The sequence below is a fragment of the Hevea brasiliensis genome, chromosome 14 (genome assembly GCF_030052815.1).
Source record: "Hevea brasiliensis isolate MT/VB/25A 57/8 chromosome 14, ASM3005281v1, whole genome shotgun sequence".
NCBI lineage: Eukaryota > Viridiplantae > Streptophyta > Magnoliopsida > Malpighiales > Euphorbiaceae > Hevea > Hevea brasiliensis.
Genome location: NC_079506.1, coordinates 1,591,130 through 1,598,170, shown reverse-complemented (window position 1 = coordinate 1,598,170; position 7,041 = coordinate 1,591,130). Strand labels below are relative to the sequence as shown.

General features: G+C 36.2%; 1 long non-coding RNA gene and 1 pseudogene across 1 annotated transcript; both read right to left on the bottom strand.

Moving 5' to 3' along the window:
* Positions 1-638: 638 nt before the first annotated feature.
* LOC131173233 (uncharacterized) lies at positions 639-1,457 on the bottom strand. The gene is made up of 2 exons (XR_009143454.1): positions 1,274-1,457; positions 639-1,142 (listed from the first exon to the last, which is right to left on the bottom strand). It is a non-coding gene; the product is annotated as an uncharacterized LOC131173233 (long non-coding RNA).
* A 1,638-nt stretch (positions 1,458-3,095) lies between these two features.
* LOC131173230 (putative disease resistance protein RGA1) lies at positions 3,096-6,743 on the bottom strand (annotated as a pseudogene).
* Between the last annotated feature and the right edge of the window lie 298 nt (positions 6,744-7,041).

The following is a 7,041-nucleotide window of genomic DNA, read 5'->3' as shown; positions in this document are numbered from 1 at the left end:
CATGCATTTGGTGACAAAAGTTCCAAACAATTCTGCAATCACATAAATGATCTTTAAAGTGAAGAAACATATGAAAATAATTTATAAAAATGTAAAAGTTACATAAAAAAGGAAAAAAAAAAAAAAAAGAACAGAGGAGCATTGAACAGAGCATGTTTCTTCTAGATCACATGCCTGGAGATTAGACCTTAATTTTGGGCAAATGCTATACATTTTCTCGAAGAAACTCCTGATTTTCATTTTGTTTTCCCAGAAACCAAATCAAAGAAAGGTAAAGCTATGTGCTTTTTGAGATTTAATTATTGTACATGAAAATATAACAGTAAAATGATAGAAAAAAAATCAACCCAGTAATATTACTTACCACACAACTGGTGGAAGGAGTAAGATTTGAAGCAATATGAAGTATTGAATCTCCATTTTTTTTTTTTCAGAAACAATGATTTTTCCACTGCTGAATGCCGTATATCAGAAGACAAGGTTGTTATTTGTGGACAATCCCAAATATTATGGCATTGAAGTGAAGTGAGGTTTTGCAGCAAGTTCTCTAGCAGAAATTCTAGACCCTGAATAAGCAGAATTTTCAACTAAATAAGCAGAAATTCTAGATCCCATACACACACACACACACGCATTAATTTTTGAGAAAAAAAGACCATTAATTGTTCATTTAAAATCTAAAGAATGAGGAAATTCCATCAGCATGTCCCACATTGCTAGTTCTTACTTGTGCCTTCAAAGATCATAGTTGATTTCTCCGTAATTTTAAGTTGCTAGAACGAAATTCAAACTAGTTCTGAAACATCTGGCTGTGATATTAAATTGCAGTAAAAAACTGCAATTTCTTGTGCAATATTAAATTGCAAGTCCATATATATAAATCAATTGAGCAGGTCTCTGCTAGTGAGCATCATTGAACCTTTCCTGATTATAACTATTAAATTTGCTTGAATCAGATGTTCACTTCAGGCCTAGACACAATGACACACATTAGAAGTTTTAGTTTTTCAACACTTCCCAACTTTGTAGAAGCAAACAAGAGAATAAGGTCTCTAAAAATCTCCATACCTTTAGCAGATGATTGCAGATAAGTTAGATGATCAGTTGTCCACCGGATAGGCATTGGCCCTTTAATTTTCATGCTGTCGGACATGCAAGTACAGCAAAAGCAGCAAGCATTAAGATTGATGGAAACTATAAGATATTACACACCAGTCAGTCATAAGAAGCAGAAATAAACATGTTCCAGTCATAGCAATAAACTAGCACTTACTAGCACACGAGAGGCCAATCCACAATTGCTCGTCTCTGGCATCTTTTGAAAAGACAGAACCAACCATCATCAATTTCCAAAGTCTAAAAGTGAAGAAGCAAGGGTTGCAGAATGCTCATTTGACACTCCAAAGCTCACACAAGCTTGTATGGGAATACTTCAATTTCTTTGCAACATATTGCCACTTAAAGTAGAAGGGGGATGTGAGGAGGATGTTAGTCATAGGATTAAAGCCGGATGATTGAAGTGGAGACGTGCCAAGAGAGTTTTATATGATCGCAAGATTCCCAATAAGTTGAAAGGAAAATTTTACCGTACAGCCATACGACCAGCTATGTTATATGGTAGTGAATGTTGGGCATTGAAAGAGTCGTATGCGTCTAAGATAAGAGTTGCAGAGATGAAAATGTTAAGGTCGATGAGTGGCCATACTAGACTAGATAAAGTCCGTAATGAGAGTCTTAGAGAAAAGGTAGGAGTGGTACCAATTGAGGATAAGTTGAGAGAAGGGAGATTGAGGTGGTTTGGTCATGTCAAGCGTAGACATACGGAGGCTCCAGTTAGACAAGTAGAACACATTAGGTTAGAGGATAGAAAGAAAAAAAGGAGTAGACCTAAATTGACTTGGAGGAGAGTAGTACAACATGACCTAAAAGCATTACAAATTTCTGAGGATTTAACTCAAAATCGTCTAGAGTGAAGAAAGCGAATCCATATAGCCGACCCCAAATTTTTGGGATAAAAGTTTAGTTGAGTTGAGTATATTGCCACTTAAAATGCCAACCAGTTCAAGATGGGGAAAATTATGCATTCCGGGCCTCAAAATCTCCAAAACAGAACCATACGCAAGAGATAAGATTTGCTTTCATGTAACTGTAAAGCAGTGAACTGTAGGATCTTTTCTTTTTATGCCAAATACAACCTCTCGAAGGTGAGCATTCTTGGGCTATCCCTTGTGTTCTCTAATAATTGCAAGGCCAATTCACGATTGCTCTTTTCTGGCTTCTTTCAACAAGATAGAACCATTATCAATTTCCAAACTCTGAAATTGAAGACCATATTTGCAGAATGCTTATTTGAAATTCCATAGCTCACTTAAAATTACATGGGAATGCTTCAATCTACTGAGTCGCACTATCAGCAGAACAACCTCAAACTACCATTAAAAGGATAAACAGTAGCCAAAGTTCCTCCATTCATTTGATTGATCGCAAACCATGTTTGATTTAGTACTGCCCAATAGTATAAATTCACAGAACACATTGTGACCAAGATGCCAACCTGTTCAAGTAGAGGAAGAAGAAATGATTTCCAGTCTTTAAAATCAGAAATGAGACTGAGAATACTTTAAAACCAATCTGTAAGAGGTGAGAATACTTAATGTAATATGGGAAAGCTAAATATGACAAGACAGAAAAATGGAATACCAACTTAAAATATAATTCTTATTAGATTTGATCTTCAACTGCAATCTTAACCCAACCTGAAGTCCTGAACACTCAGAACATGCATCTGGTGGCAAAATTTCCAAACAATTCTGCAATCATATAAATGATTTCTAAGGTGAATAAACATATGAAAATAATATATAAAATGTAAGATTATGAAAAAAACAGAGCATCGTTTCTGATGGTGAGTACCTTCCAGATCACATGCCTGGAGATTAGACCTCAATTGGTGCAAATGCTTTAGATTGTCATTTTCTTTTCCTGGAAACCAGCTAAAGGAAGGCAAAACTGTGGGCTTTTTGATATTTAACTTGTTCATGTGCAACAAAATTTCAGGGAAAGTGTTCATAACAATAAAATGATAGCAATAAGACTTACCACACAATTGAATGGAAGGAATAAGTAAGATTTGAATAAGTGTGAAAAGTTGAATTTCATTTTGTTTTCAGAACAAATAAATTTTCCATCTCTGCATACAGGACCACAAAACTTGTAAGCATTTGATTGAATGCCAAACATAAAAAAGCATTAACCACAAAAACTAGCGTGTGCTTCTCGAATAGAGAGACAAAACTACATACCCCAAGAAAAGTCTGATTCTTTTGATTATAGTTTGTATATGCCATCCACTTGAATCCATCTTCTCTCAATATCAATATTTGGTACGTGAGCAATCTTGGGCCAATCAGCACCCATTTTGCTTTTGCATCTTTCTGACAGTTGAGGACATTCACGAATCCCAAAAGCTTGTAATGCGGTAAGGCTTCCTATCCATTCCGGTAAAGATATCAAATTAGGACAACTTTCGATTAGGAGTCTGCGCAGAGTGGGAACATGTTGAAGTCCCTTTGGGAGGGACGCCAATTTGTTCAAATTTCTCAATTGAAGCTCCTGGAGGCTTCTAAGGTACTGCCACGGCATATCACTATGATCCTCTGAATCAGATAAATCAAGCTCCTCACAAGCCAAGAAGACAAGATGCTCGAGGGAGGTTAGATGCCGCAAAGCAGAAGACACCTTTGTTATTCGTGGACAATAACGAATATAAAGTTGTCGGAGTGATATGAGATTTGTTAGCAACTCCTCTGGCAGAACTTCTAGATCCTCAATATTCTCGATATGCAGACTTGTCAATTGAGAAGGGGAAATCGAAGCACAAGAAGAGGTAGATTGTGACACCGAAATCTTCATCTTCAGTATGTCCTCCAATGACTTCTTGCTGGCATTTTTTAATACCAATTTTTGGACAGATGGAATGAGAGGCATTGAAGTGAGGTTAGGGCAAGACATGATTTCCAAATAATCAAGACAGTGAAATTGTAGCAACTGAGGCGTGGATGTATCCCTCCTCCATCCCTTCAGATTTGGGCAATTTGAGAGCCAGAGTTCCTCTAAGGAAGGGAAGAATAATGCATTGTCGCAATTAATCCCACTCTCTATGTACTCCAGATCAGTTGAATTATAAATCCCCAAAGTTTTAAGTGAAGGGAACCGATCCAACGGCGGAAAATGCTGGCATTTTTTGCAGTTATCAATTCGAAGTTTCACCAAATTAGTGAGGGAAGAAATCCAGCTTGGAAACATGAGTCTTCCGCACCCAAACACAATCAACCATTTTAGATTAAGGTGTGGCCGCAGCTCTTCCAATGACATTTCTTCATCATTTTCACCATCATCTGTACCACTATCATTATTATTATCATAGGGATCGCCCAATTTCCATGATAATCTTTCAAATTGGCTGCCTTAAATTCAGATGCTGGATTTTTCACATACCGTAGATTCATGATCTCTAGATTTTCTCCCAGCTTGTTCAAGTCACGTAATTCACCTAGTCCACCGCTACGTTTGGAGACACCGTTATCTTTGGCCACCATGAATAGTGATAAATTCTTAAGGGAAGTCAGTTGACCAATCCCACGTGGCATATGAGTCAAACTAACACATCCCTGAAGGTAAAGGTTCTGGAGATTGACCAACTTTTTAATGTGCTTAGGCAACTGTTTAAGCCTTTCACAGTTGGTTAGGTACAAAATTTGCAGGTTTTGGAGTTTAATAATGGAATCAGGAAGGATTTCAATGCCTTTGTTATCAGAAAGATTGAGAAGCCTTATGTGCTGCAATTTATCAATTGAACGTGGCACTCTCTTAATTCTCCAATCACGCAAATTTAATACTCTTACATGACTTAATTTGAAAAAAAATTTTTCACATTCTACTTCTCTAATATCATGCTTTTTTGACCAATCCAATGATGTAAATGTTCTCACCTTTGACACATTAGGTAAGCAACTTGCGACTTTTTGCCACGACTCAACTTCAAAATCAATTGACAAATGTCGAGTATTTTTTTCAACACATTTTGTATCTGAATTTAATAAAATGATTTCATCTCCTGCTATTTACGCGGCAAGATCATGCATCAAATCATGCATTTTACAACTCTATAAATTGCCCAACACATCTTCTTCTACTTCTTGAAAGAAAGACCTCCATGAAAGATCTTTGAAATATTTTAAACATTTATCTTGAAGACTTTGTTCTGAATTTGATGATTTAATAAATCCTTGTGCCAACCAAACGTCCACTAAATATGGGATGTAAATTCTACAATCTTTTGGATATAATCTACAATAAACAAAACAACACTTTAAATGTGAAGGCAGATGATTATAACTCAATCTGAGAGTTTGAATAATACTATTTCCCTCTTCATTCATATTTGGAAGTTCTTTTTCTTTAAAGTGTTGCCATTCATCTATTGTATTTTTAAAATACAATAAACGACCTATTACTCTTATGGCTAAAGGGACTCCAACACATTTTGCCACAATTTCTTTTCCAATTCTCTCATGGTCTAGGCTAATAACTTCCCCTTGTTTAAAAGCCATATTTGCAAATAAAGACCACGAATCATCAACAAGGAGGCCTTGTAAATCATGTGTTTTTGTTGATCCTATCATTTCTGCAACATTTTTAAGACGTGTAGTCACTATTATTTTGCTTCCTCTTCTGCCTCCAACTAACAAATCTTTCAAGTGAAACCATTTTTCGGAATCCTCATTCCACAAATCGTCCAAAACAAGTAAATATTTTTTTCCATTAATCTTCTCATGAAGAAGATCTTTCAAGGTATTCATTTCAAGATTTTTAGGCTTCTCACCATCAAGAGACTCCAAAATCTTTTCAACAATTATTTTTACATCAAAATTTTCAGAAATGCACACCCAAATTTTGAGGTCAAAATTTGATTTCACCGTCTCATCATTATATGCAAATTGAGCAAGTGTTGTCTTTCCTAAGCCTCCAATACCCACAATGGAAATGATTGACACATTCTCCCCATGACTAGAGGACAGAAGAAAATCAATAATTTTCTTTTCATCATCTTCTCTACCAACAACTAATTGAGGTAAAGATGAGTGAGTTTGCTCTCTTTCCCCAATCATAGGAAATGTCTTCTCAGGGAGCTTATCTAAGTGAAACTTCTTATGTTCAGCAATCTCATCTAACTTACTTCTAACTTTTTCAATCTTATGAGCCATTTTAAGGCCATAAACAAATGGGTTTGAGCTTGAAAAGAAGAGGCGTACCTCCTTCAACATTTTATTGCCAGTCATCATCTGCTTCAGCAAAACATCTGTGGAGAACTCATCTAACAAATCATCTGCATCATAAAATGCTTCTTTTAGTGAATCAACCCAAACTTTGACTTGATGACTCTGCGAATACTGCTGCTCTGCATCAAGAAGCACAGCTTGGATCGTTGAAACTTTGCTCCTGAGTTTCTCAAGCTCCTCTCTGACACCCCACCTGAGCCTAGTCTCTTGAAGGACTCCAGAACCCAGCTTCTTAATGATTTCCACAGCAACGCCGGAGAGAATTGCGTCTGCCATTGCTTTTCAAGTGAGTGGAAAATGAAGGTAAGTCAGAATTGGGAAGTGTTTAAGGTTTGAAGAGAAGGATTATGAAGTTGTGTGGAGGATGAAAATGCTATGGAAATATATATAAAAAGGATTCAGGCTCTTGAAGGAGATACTGATTTCTTTAAGGACAACCATGTGGGGTCTTGTGAAAAAAAAAAAAAAGGAAAATGACCCCACTCTGTTTGTAACGTACTGCAAACCATGTGGAGCCCAAGTAGAAAGATTCAATACATACTGAATTAATTATTTGAAGGTGAAAGAAATAAATCTTAGAAACAAAGAGAGTAAAATTCTCCCAGCAGCTTTTAAGAAACATAAGCGTGCATCTCTTAAAGCAAAATATGAAAATGTTTGGCGCGGATGAATATAATGAAAAAAGCAAAATACAATTTTT